The sequence below is a fragment of the Lutra lutra genome, chromosome 11 (genome assembly GCF_902655055.1).
Source record: "Lutra lutra chromosome 11, mLutLut1.2, whole genome shotgun sequence".
Lineage (NCBI taxonomy): Eukaryota > Metazoa > Chordata > Mammalia > Carnivora > Mustelidae > Lutra > Lutra lutra.
In genome coordinates, this window is record NC_062288.1 from 13,922,389 (window position 1) to 13,935,356 (window position 12,968).

The window sequence follows — 12,968 nt, forward strand, 5'->3', positions numbered from 1 at the left end:
TCACTTGCAGATTGTTAACACGCTTAACAGAGGGAGAACCCAAAAGCTGAAGTGTCCCAGCTTGCTGCTTATTAAACAGAATTAAAAACTGAGGTAAGTCTGCCATGATGGTGCCTAAAAACGTATTTTTATATGTTTCTCTCTCAATGGTCATTTCACCAGTGATGGTTTTTACTTCACTGGTCAGGAAGCTACAACGCCAGATGTTCAGCTCAATGTTGGACGCAGGGAGAGTTAGGTGATTGGCACTCACGCATCCATAGAAGGAGGCCGACTCTGGACCTTGACTCAGTTTCCCCAGGTCCACACCACCTCCCAGACAGGGCCGCTGCACCACTCACTTCCCGCCTCCAGCTCCTTCATACCCTTGGCCACTTCCTTGGGTCTCTCCGGGTCAGCCAGAGTGGTGAGGAGCACCGAGCACTGTGTCCCCAGATGATCCTGCAGATGCTTCCCCACACGGGATGGGAGAGGGGATGGGAAGTGGGGAGGAGGAGGGTGGGGACTCCTTTCAGGACACGCCCCTTACTCACTATAACCTGGCCACAGGCTTCTGTTCCTTTCTCCAAATGTGCTCAGCTCTGTCCCACCACAGGGCCTTTTCCCAGGTGGTTGTTTTGTCTGGAAAGTTCTTGCTTTTACTGGGTAACTTGTGGAATCTCTCCGGTGTGTGGAAACTCAAAACTCTCTACGCGCCTTTAACATCATCTGACGGTTGATGACTCTTCTCAGCACTTAGTCCCTGGCACATGGCCAGGATCAGTGACATGATCCCGTCTGCAGATGTTCCCTGGTCAGCAGGAGTAGAAATTCTGCAGCGACTCCCCAACTGGGAACGCTTCCAACACCACCATGTAATTTGGGATTTCTCTGGAATTCTATGTTATCTTTCACCACCATGCAATTAAAAGCCAAGGGGACACATTATTAAGTCACTGTGAACATTCTAAATGATTGTTTACAAACAAAAGATACAAGCAAAATTTCTGTACGATAACTGAATTTCTAAGCAGTACTCATTTATTTCTTTTGTGCAGTGTCATTTAAAGACCTCCCTAGAAGAAGATCCTATTTACAAAGACAACCAAAGATAAAAACTATCGAGGAATAAACTTAAAAATAAATGCATCAAATGATGTGAAGAAAACTGTAAAAATTTGCCAAGAGACATAAAGGTTTTGATAAGTAAACACTAAATGAGGGGCACCTGGCTGGCTCAGCTGGTGAAGCGTACAACTCTTGATCTCAGGATTGTGAGTTCGAGCTCCATGTTGGGTATAGAGATTACTTAAAAATAAATTCTTTAAATAAACACTGGGGGCACCTGAGTGGCTCAGTGGGTTAAAGCCTCTGCCTTCAGCTCAGGTCATGATCCCAGGGTTCTGGGATAGAGCCTGGCATGGGGCTCTCAGTTCAGCGTGAGCCTGCTTCCTTTCCTCTCTCTCTCTGCCTGCCTCTCTGCCTGCTTGTGATCTCTGTCTGTCAAATAAATAAATAAAATCTTAAAAAAAAAAAAAGAAACTAAATAAACACTGAAGGAGAATTTTCAAAATTAAGGTATTAAATTAACCTATGTGTTTTGCATTACCCAAATCAAAATGCTAACGTTAGCTTTTCTGAGGTTTTTGCCAAATGATACTAAAGAATATCTATGTGAAATAATTACATACAAAAATAGCCCAAGAATTCTGAAAAGGAAAAATAAAGGATAGGGACATTTCCCCTTCAAATATTAAAGACATATACAAGAATGTCCATGTAGAATTATTGCTAGTAGCCAGAAATTAGATAAAATCCTGGTGCCCATCAGCAGTAGAATGGATAAGAAAATCATTGTATATTCATAAAATTTATTTACAGCAATAGAGAATGATCTCCAGTTGCACCCAGCAATGTGGTTGCCTTTGAGAGATATAACGATGAGGGAAATAAGGCAGTCATCAAAGAATACACATACTGTATGATCTAGTTATACAGAAAGTTCAAAAATAGACAAAACAAATCAGGCGTGATCAGAACCAGAAGAGGGGTTACCTTTTAAAAACAGTGACTGCTAACGGGTACAAGAGAGGCTCCTGACATGCTGGTTTCACATGAATATACACTTATTTATTTTTTTATGTTTTTAAATTTTTATTATTTTTACTGTTATTATTAAAGATTTTATTAGGTAATCTCTATACCCAAGGTGGGACTCAAACTTACAACTTCGAGATAAGGGGTCACATGCTTCACCAGCTGAGCCAGCCAGGTGCCTGGAATACAGACTTTTTTTTTTTTTTAATTATTTTTTTTTTAATTTTTTTTTGGAATACAGACTTTTAAAAAATTCACTATTAGAATATACCAAAAAAATACCTCTGTGAGAATGAATGAACTACTGCTGAACCAACAACACGATTAAGTTCACAAGGACAATAGTGAGTGAAAGAGATCAGACACAGATGAGTGCACACTTCTATGGTTCTATGTGTACAAAGCAAAAAGAGCTAGAATCAATCTTTGGCATTAAATTTCAGAAGAGCAGTTACATCTGGAAATGTGAGGGTGGGAAAGGATAGGAGGAGGGACGAGAGGGGTTCTGGTTACTCACATTTTTCTATTTCTTGCTTTGGGTAGTATTTACACAAATGTGTTCCCTTTGAGATACTTGATCAAACTGTATATGAGATATCCTATAATCTACAAATTGGTCTTTTCCCAGGTGCCTTCCCTTTAACCCTGCAATTTCACTTTTATGATTTTTTCCCCTAAGGAAACAATAACAAAATTACCCAAAGATGCACAAAGAAGTGTATCAGAGCACTGTTCATAAAAAATAAAACTAAGAAACAATCTAAATGTCTAATGGTAGGGGCATCAGATGAATAATTTAGGGGGCATACACTGAGATACTATCCAGCCAAGCGTAGATGACACAGATCTACATTTATTGACCTAGAAAAAGGCTCACTACACAGGCTCAGATAACAAAAGCAGGTGAATGTATTGATGTTTTCAGATATAATCCTAAAATGTTTTCGGCAGTAACTTGGGATGGGGGATTGATTATTTGATTGCTTTTGTATTTGCCTCAGTATATTTTCCACCTTTTCTATAAAACCCGTATTTTTCTTTTTAAAAATTTCTTTCTTTATTTAAAGTAGGCTCCATGCCCAGCATGGAGCCCAGTGTGGGGCTTGAACTCACAACCTTGAGATCAAGACCTGAGCTGAAGTCAAGAATCAGACACTTGACTGATGGAGCCACTCAGACGCCCCATAAAACCCACATCTTTAAAAAAACATTTAGTCATTTCATTCACATCAAGACAGTCCAGCAGTTAGTAAAGAGCTGACTTACTTCCCCTAAGAACACAGACTCTGTAGATAGATCCAGAATGGCGTTCCAGCCTTAACCACTTGTCAGCCACATTACCTTGGGGGTGTTGCCTCCATTTCAGAGCTTCCTCTTCTAACTTCACCGCTTCTAACTTCCTCTTCCAATTTCAGAGCTTCCTTTTGCAAACTAACAAAAATGAAGATAATTGGGTTTACAGGATTTGAAATATTTCATTGTACGTAAAGCATTGATCACTGGCTGATGCACCAAAGATGCTCCTAAATGCCGCGGCCCTGCTTCTGCTGTGTTCAAGCCTCTTCGTATCAGAATTTGGATTTGGGATGCAACAATCCTTCCGACAGATGCTCAACTTCCCAGGGAATTAGAAAATGGTCTTTTTTGTTCTTATGAGGTCCTTTTTTGCCTTGTGGTAGCAGCTTTCGATCAAAACTGTTGACAGTTCCTGGACACTTTTCCTTCAGGAGGACGGAAATGTGATTGCCTGGTGAGGGCAGAATAGTCTTGTTCAACCTTGTCAGCAGGTGGCGCTGCTACACCTGTGCTCCAGCTTTTTTTTGTTGTTAAGATTTTATTTATTTATTTGACAGAGATCACAAGTAGGCAGAGAGGCAGGCAGAGAGAGAGGGGGAAGCAGGCTCCCTGCTGAGCAGAGAGCCCAATGCAGGGCTTGATCCCAGGACCCTGAGATCATGACCTGAGCTGAAGGCAGAGGCTTAACCCACTGAACCACCCAAGCGCCCCTTGTGCTCCAACTTTAATATCTGCAGGGTGAGCAGCCCAGAGCACTTGGAAGGAGCTCTGGTGACACAGGAGCTCAGACAAGCTGAGGTCAGGATTCCTGGGCCAGAGCAGCTGGGCTCTCACTATTCAGCATCCATGACCCAGCGACTTCATACAGACAGGGCACAGCACACCCAATGGTCCCTGGTGCTAGAGTGTCAGCCTCCTGAGTGTCTTGTTCCCAATAATCTAGACCAGGATGTCAGGCCACAGGTATAAGCCCCGCATTTGGGTGGTGCAGGGAGATATGGGGTCCTTCCCAAATGTCACTCCATGCCCCAAAAGGCTACAAGGTGCCTTCTCAAACACGACAAGTCCTAGTGTAATCCCCAATGTCTAGCGCTGATGTTCCAAAGGAGGAAAGTGCAATGATCGGAAGTCTGTCGGATCATGAAGCATGTTAGTGAGTGAAAACTACATGATGTGTGAAGCAGAAGTTCACTGATGCTGGGACAGTGTAAACACTGCCACATTTTCATTAAGATAGGAACTAGAGGGGCACCTGGGTGGCTCAGTGGGTTAAGCCTCTGCCTTCAGCTCAGGTCATGATCCAGGGTCCTGGGATGGAGACCGGCACTGGGCTCTCTGCTCAGCGGGGAGCCTGCTTCCCCCCCCCCCCCCGCCCCCCGCCTGTCTCTCTGCCTACTTGTGATTGCTCTCTCATTCTCTGTCAAATAAATAAATAAAACCTTTTAAAAAAGAGAGAGATAGGAACTAGAGACAAAGTTGTCTGTGAACACCTTCCTATAAGGAGACTCCACTAGTAGGGGAGGGGGGGTCCTCCTGGTTTATCCACTAAAACAGCTACCCTGTTTCCTCACCTCTCCAAGCCATAGTCATCGTAGCTAAGACTTAGACTCTGATTACTAACACTTCAGTAGACTGACTCATTTATTCCCCATCATGACTTATGAAGCAGGTAACTTTCCAGTGAGAATGCTGAGATCATCAGCCCATGAGATTGGGCAATACGAGCCTTACTAGTCCTCTTCATCATCCAGCTCTCTCAGCCGCTTTTGTGGTCTGGCTAAAGGCCAATCTTCCCCAGCCAGGCCTCTTGGTGATCAGATCGGAGGTACCAGACCTTGATCCACCCCAGAGATGGCTCCCTGCTACCCGTCGAGATTGGTGATGCCGGATTGTCTGTAATTGACTAGGGCTGCCATTTCCGAGACTGCTGGTCAGATTGACGTTCCCAGGGCTGTGCCACCCAAGTACAGTCTCACCCCATTGTCCCACTGAGGCTGCTTCTACCACTTGAGCAGGAGGGGACCCCAATGATGCCTCAGATCTAACAGTGATTCTGAGTTTGGGGGATGCACACTGGAATCACTGGGAGAACTTCTAAGAATCCATTGGCCAAATGAATACTGTTATGCTGAAAAAATAAAAAATTAAAAAAAAAAAAAAAGAATCCATTGGCCAACCAAGCCCTGGACTAATTACACCAGAATCTCTGGGGGTGGGGATGAGGCATCAGTATTTTTTAAAACTCCCAGGTGAGCTCTACTGTCAGCTGTCACTGACTGGAAAGGGGAAGACGAGATCTCCATGAAAACGGTCTTGGAACGAAACTGTTAGAAAACCCAATACAGAACTATGATCTGCCCCCCCCTTCTTTTCAATTTGTTTATTTAAAAGTATAAAACTTCTAAGTGGGCTAGATTTCATTTTCCTGTTACAGAGAACAGAAAGATAAGCATTCTGTAATAGACATATGGTACACATTATTCTTTCAAATAGAAAGTACTGAATAGAAGAACCCTCTTGGCTAGACCAGAAAGAAGAGTCACAGAATGACCACTTTTTAATAAATATTTAATGAATATCGACCCCTATGTCAGGCACTGTGCTTGATGCTGGGGAGGACAGACAGATAGTATCTATAGTGGAGAGGAATACTATGAAACCATAGTACACACAAAGATAAATACTTGTCAATCAGTCAGTTGCGCCAGAGATCACTCCCCAGACCTGAATGTCAGAGTGTCTAAACAGTGCGGTTTTGCCTGAGATTTTGGCAGGAATGAGTAGGCAGGTTAGAGGTGTGGAGAACTAAACAGTGGGATTGTTTTGCAGTTAGGAGAGGTCTCAGGCAGCTGAATGGACAATGTTTATCTCTGTATCTACCTAGTTTCTTTTTATTTTATTATTTTTAAAAATTTTTTTAAAAAGATTTTGTTTATTTGGGAGAGCTAGAACAAGCAAGCGCAAGCAGGGGGAGCTGCAGAGCTCGATCCCAGGACCCTGACATCATGAGCTGAGCCAAAGGCAGATGCGTAACTGACTGAGCCACCCAGACACCTTTCTGTCTACCTAGTTTCAAGGGGACAAACAGTTCTAAGCCAATCACTCATGAGACAAAGAACAGGATGTTGACCGAAGGCAAAGGGGTCTATGTCTGGCCTTGTCTCTCCTAATCAAGATTTTGTATATTGTATATAGGTGCTTTTCCTCCCTCTCTTTTTTAGTTGGTAGCATTTCAAATATATGCAAAGGAAGAGAGACTAGTATAATGAATTCTCACATACAGTCCTCCAACTTCATTAAGTATCAAAATTTGGTCACTCCTGATCATTTATCCCTCTTTACTTTTTTCAACATAATTTTAAGGCAAATCCTAGACATGTGTCACTTCATTCCTACATACTGTGATATGTATACAGTTAATTATATTTAACCAATTTTTTTAGATTTAGGAAGGCTTCCTCAAAGAGGTGACATCTAAGTTGAGATCAGAAGGATGGGTCACAAATAGCCTGGTGAGGATGTAGGTGGCATGGCCGGGACAAGGTGCCAGGAATGTTCTAGACAGGGAGAAGAACATGCGCTAAGTACATTTTGAGGAGAAAGGGATCCATAAAAGGTTTCGAGAGCCTCGAGCTCCAGAAGGCCTGAGTTAATTAGAGGAGAAGGGAGGAAACGGTGTATCAAAAGATTTCCCTAGCCCAGAGCTCTCTGTAGCTTCACTCTGCTGGGGTCCACTTTCAGTTCCTGCCTGAGTTGGGGAATCTAGAATCTCGTGGGTCTCAAAGCATCAGACTAAGCAAAATGTGTACAGGCGCTCAGTTCTCTCACACAGCATCCCTCATTCCTGCGGGCCGAGGTAGGTGGCCCCCTGCCTGCCCCACCCCTTACCATGCTGTTAGATCCGAAGCGGGGGCTTGTCTTTCACTGATTTGTTCCTCCTGAAACCCACTTAGAGAAGTGAGGAGGTCCATGTTCTCGAATGGAAGAATGAGGACATTGCACAGTACACAGCTGAGTCCACAGGTCAGGAGAGATATGAGCTGGCACCAGATCTGGGAACCGTCTGCAGAGATGCGCTTGAGGTGAAAAGTGAGCCTGGGCCAGTAGCCAGAGGGATGCTAATATTTAATTGCCTAGCAGAGCAGTTCCATTATATCTTGGTATCATTTCCTTAAGCTTCATAATTACATTGGTTCATTATTTTTCTTGCACCCAATTGTGTTCCTGCGCTAAGAACTACAAAACTATTAATTATGGCAAAATCTGTGGCCTTGTCTTTGGAGATAGTAAACCTAGGAGATGGCAGCAGGTTGGGGTACAGGAGGTTGGGGTGGGGGAACAGTGAAGCGATGGGGAGAAGAGAGAAGCAAGCTGAGTCCCTGGGAGTTACAGAATTGAGGGTTGGGGGAGGGAGAAGCACGGGAAGCCAGACTCGCCAAAGGGGGAAATAGTTTCCCACAATCCCAGGGACACCCCACTGAAGGACTCGCAGTCCTGTCTACAGTGAGGAAACGCGGGCTCTGGAAGATCACCCAAGGCCTTGCTGGTTCGAAGCGCTGGAAGCGACCTACGTCCCGACTCAGCCACTGTCTAACTGTGGGACCTGGGACAAGGGCCTTCATCTCGAACCCCTTAAAGACACCAGGCAGTTGAGGGACCCCGGGCTTGGAACCAACAGTCTAGAGGGGCTCTAGCGCCCCTGCACTCCCGCTCGGCGGTCCAGATCTCACCATCCCTATTTTACAGACGAGAAAACGGAGGCCAGAGGCAACGCCGGGTCTAGAACGCAGGGCTCCGGGAGTCGACATGAACCTCTCCTTGTGACTCTGAAGCCGCTCGCGGGCCAGAGCGGACAGTCCCTTCCCGGGGTTCCACGGGAGGAGAACACGCCCGGCGCCAGCGTGAGAAGAACAAAGCTGGCGGCCGGCGCACGGCTGGAGGCTGGAGGCTGCAGGCTGGGCGCCCGCCTCCTCACCGCGCCTCCCTTCCTCAGGTGCGGCCCGGCGGGAGCGGGGAGGATCCGGCTTCCGGTTTCCGGGCACTAAGGACGAAGCCGCCTGTGCCCTGGGAGATCCCGTCTCCTAGAGGCGGCCGGGGAACGCCCAACTTGGTTCCTTCCTGCAGTCGCCACGGAAACCGCCTCTCGCGTCACGGGGGACCACAGCTCCCCCCTCCATCCCACGCAAGGTTTCGACCAATGAGATAGCGGGAGTCCTGTGACGTCGACGGTAGCTAGGTGGGCGTCGGCCGAGAGCTGAGCCCCGGACACGGATGGAGCTTCTGGCTGGGGGTTGGGAAGGACGGGGCTGGGCGAGGAATTGAGGTGGGAGTCCAAGAGGCACAGCTTCCTCTCCTCCTGGATGCCCCACGGGCACCTCCTCTCGCGATCTCTCCAGATTCACCTGCCTCCCCGGCCACCCCCCTACTTGCTCCTTCTCCTGAATTCGGTTTCCAAGCTGGTGGCCCCTGGGTAGGGGAGGGCGGGAGAGGAGCATTGTCAGAGAAGCCTGCGCTAAGGAGTCCGATGGCTGACTGTTGCTTCTGCCTGGGGAGGTTGAATGGGGCGCAGGCAGCAATGGGAGGTACGGGTGAGGAAGGCTTTTCTTGACTGGGGAGGGTGGAGGAGGGAAATTCCACCCTGGAAACAGAAGTCGGCTGAGCTGAGGCGTACCTGGGGGAAGGAGGGGACTGGCCCGAGCGGAGCTGTACTGAGCCTGAATGCCAGCCTCCACTTCCTCCTCCTGGAGGTGACCGGCAGACAGTGAAAAACGTGGGTCTGTACACCGCGGAGACCCGAGGGAACATTCCTATGTGGAAGCGTGTCCTCACTTGTATTTGTGGTTGGGGTCAGGAAGGGGGGTGTCTTTGTTAAGGATTCTTTGGGCCCAGAAGATCCTGGGGCTGTTCCTTAGAAGGCCATAGAACCTGGCTCAACCCAGCGTGGAGAGAGTCCCTGGAGGGAAGTCCATCATTCTTCCTTCCTTCCCTTTCTCACCTCCCTCCCTCCCTTTCTCAGCGCCTGTTAAGGGCCAACTGTGAGCCAGGCCCTGTTCCAAGGACTGGAGGTAGAGTAGTGCGGACCACACACAAGGGAGTTCAAGCCTGCCTTCTAGATGCTAGACCCCAGACTCTGCTCTGAAAGTGATCATTTGTGCTGAATGCAGGGAAGAGATCATGACCAGACATGGTCCTAAAAGAGGGTACCCCCCTTTTTAAAAAAAATTTCAGCTTTGTTGAGGTATAATCAGAATATACAATTATAAGGTGTTTGAAGGGTAGGGATGCCTGGGTTAAGCATTTACCTTCGGCTCAGGTCATGATTCCAGGATCTTGGGATCGAGTCCTGTGTTGGGCTCCTTGATCAATAGGGAGCCTGGTTCTCCTTCTGCCTACCCCTCCCTGTGCTTGTGCTCTCTCACCTGCGCACACGCTCTCTCTGACAAATAAAATCTTCTAAAAAAAAAAAAGATATTTGAAGGGTACATCGCAGTGATTTGATATAGGTTTGTATACATTGTGGAAGGATTCCCCCATCTAGTTAATTAACACATTCATCACCTCCTCAGACCTCATTCATCTTACAGTTGGACGTTTATACCCCTTTACCAAATGTCCCTATTCCCTCTCCCCATCCTAGCTTCTGTTAACCATTTTTCTACGCTGTGTTTCTGTGAATTTGGCTTTTTTTTTTTTTAAGATTCCACATATAAGCAATCCCATGCAGTATGTGTTTTTCACTGGCTTTTCACTAAAGAGTGTATCCTTTCTTCTTCTTCTTCTTTTTTTAAAGATTTTATTTATTTATTTGACAGACAGAGATCACAAGTAGGCAGAGAGGCAGGCAGAGAGAGAGGGGAGAAGCAGGCTCCCTGCTGAGCAGAGAGCTGGATCCCAGGACTCTGGGATCATGACCTGAGGCAGAGGCTTTAACCCACTGAGCCACCCAGGCACCCCAGGAATGTATCCTTTCTTAATGGCATCCCAAGCATATCCCCAAAGCTGCCCTTCCCTTGTGCTAAGGACTAAGGCCTCAGGGCCAATTCTCCAGGCCTCTGGGTAGTATCCATCCCCTCGGCCCCAGTATATTCTCTCCCCTTTGGTCTGGAATCAGAAGATTTACCCAGGAAGAATTGGGCTTGGGTTCGAGCATCTCGGTCCTATCCTCAGCTGCAGTCTTAGGAAGGAGTAAGAGGGGGGTAAGGTATCGAGGTTCGAGGGATTTGGGGCCCAGCCAAGGAAAAACATATGACCTTGAGAGGCAGTAACACACACACCAGTTTAAACAAGGTTGGGCTTGAACAAGAGTGCACTCCGGGGGAAGTCTCTGAGGGCCTGAGAAGCTTAAAGTGAGCTGAAGGAGCCCCCACCCAGCAGAGGGAGACAAGGGAACGCCCAGGGAGGTGGGACTCAGCGAGGGGGCTTACAGGTCTAGCTACTGGGGCTCAGCGGCATGGGGGGCGGGGTAGGGGGTAGTGTCTGAGTCAAATGGCAGCTCGGAGTCATAACTATCAGACTCTATCTTATCTCTGGATCACAGACATCGGGGGGAGCTGTGCCTTGCACGGTATGTGAAGCAGGCAGGCTCTAAATGGCTAAAAATCTGCTGGTTAGAGCTACTTTTTAAATAAGGGGATATGTAAAAATTTGAGTTTTGCCCTGGGAAGGGGGGAGTGCTTTTGAGCTGATGGGTCTCAGCCCACAGTGAAGGAATGAACAGCCTAGGGACTGATACATGGATGCAGGCTGCAGGAGTCTAGAAAGTTCTGTTGACAGCCTTCCCTCTGCACATGACCTTGTCTCAGGATCCTCTCAAAGAGTGAATGCGGGCGTCTGGTGTTGGGTGTTTTCCACCCTTGGAGGACTCCGAAGACTGCCGTTCAAGATCCTTTAAGATCCGGACCCTGCTGGCTCCCATACCAGTGGTTAAGTATCCTAATGGCGCAATAAGGAGACAGTCTCCTTAGAACAACTTTCTTCACATCATTATCACAGTCGGAAGCCACAGTGGCTCTCTACCGTCCATTCCGTCCCACAGACTAGGTGTGCTCAAACAACAGAACTTTATGGTGTCACAGTTCTGGAAGCTAGAGTTCCGAAATCAAGGTGTCACGGGACCGTCTCTCTCAGGAGGCGCTAGGAGAGGAATCCTCTCTTGCCTCTTCCAGCTTCTGCTGCTTGCTGACATTCCCTGAGTTCCTTGGCTTGTAGAGGGATGTCTGCCCCCCCCCACCCCCGCATCACGTGCTGTCTTCTCCCTACGTGTCTCCCAGTGTCTGTGTGTGTCTCTCTGTCCTTACGAGGCCATGGGTCATGTTGGATTAGGGCCCATCCTTGATGACCATCTTAACCTGATTGTATCTGCAAAGATCTTATTTCCAAATGAGGTCATACTCACAGGCATGGGGATTAAGACTTCAACATATCTTTTCGAGGGACATAATTCAACCCATAATACGAGGTGACTAACCTCCTGTTTAGTGACTGTGATAGAAATATGCAAGAGCCGGGCATCTGGGTGGCTCAGTCGGTGAAGCATCTGCCTTCTGCTCAGGTCATGATCTCAGGGTCCTGGGATCGAGTCTCACATTGGGGTCTGTGCCCACTGCAGAGTCTGCTTGTCCCTCTCACTCTCCTCCTGCCTGCTCTCTCTCTCTCAAATAAATAAATAAAATCTTTAAAAGAAAAAAAGAAAAGAAAAGAAGTATGCAAGAGTGTCCCTAGCCCGCCCTTAGGAAACAGCCTGTGGGTTCCCTTTGTTTTGTCACTGTCTCTTCCTCTATCTTGCCACCCAGAACTTGAACTCTGATGCTGAGACCATAGCAAAGCAATGCAGAGGAGCCTGGGTTCCTCATAGTGGGGAGCACATTTCTAGCCCTGGACACCCAACCTGGACTTTTACTTTCAAGAGAAGTAAATTTCAGGGGCGCCTGGGTGGCTCAGTCAGTCTGCCTTCGGCTCAGGTCATGATCTCAGGGTCCCAGATTTGAGCCCCACATTCGGCTCCCTGCTCAACGGGGCAGCCTGCTTCTCCGTCTGCTCCCCCCGCACCCTGCTCTTGTGCTCTCGTGCTCTCTCTCTCTCAAATAAATAAAATCTTTAAAAAAAAAAAAGAAATAAATTTCAGTGCTCACTTTGATATACTAAAAATTGGAAATGATACAGAGATTAGCATGGCGCCTGAGCCAGGATGACATGCAAATGCGTGAAGTGTTTTGTATTCTTATGGATGGATCTAGAAGATATCCTGGGGTCCTGCTTAGTGAAATAATCCAGTGGGAGAAAGACAAATGCCACATGACTTCACTCATATGTGGAATTTAAGAAACAAAACAAATAAGCAAAGGGGAAAAAAAAAAAAAGAACCCAGAGAGAAGAACCAAGGACCAGACTCTTAACTGTAGAGAATAGTCTGATGGTTACGGGGGGGGGGGGGGGGTGGGGGGTGGGGGGGGGGGTGGGGGGGGGTGGGGGTGGGGAGGCAGAGGAAGCAGGTGACCAGGACTGAGGAGTGCACCTGTCAGTGATGGGGGGGGGAGGATGTATGGAAATGCTGGATCACTATATTGTACACCTGAAACCAGTATAACACTGTATGT

The 12,968-nt window shown here is 47.3% G+C and overlaps 1 non-coding gene and 1 pseudogene across 1 annotated transcript; one reads left to right on the plus strand and one right to left on the minus strand.

Annotated features, from left to right (window-relative positions):
- The window catches only part of LOC125081302 (10 kDa heat shock protein, mitochondrial-like), a 29,950-nt pseudogene extending 22,607 nt beyond the window's left edge, over window positions 1-7,343 (minus strand).
- A 5,148-nt stretch (window positions 7,344-12,491) lies between these two features.
- Window positions 12,492-12,594, plus strand: LOC125081526 (U6 spliceosomal RNA). Its single transcript, XR_007121727.1, has one exon. It is a non-coding gene; the product is annotated as a U6 spliceosomal RNA (small nuclear RNA).
- Window positions 12,595-12,968: the final 374 nt, after the last annotated feature.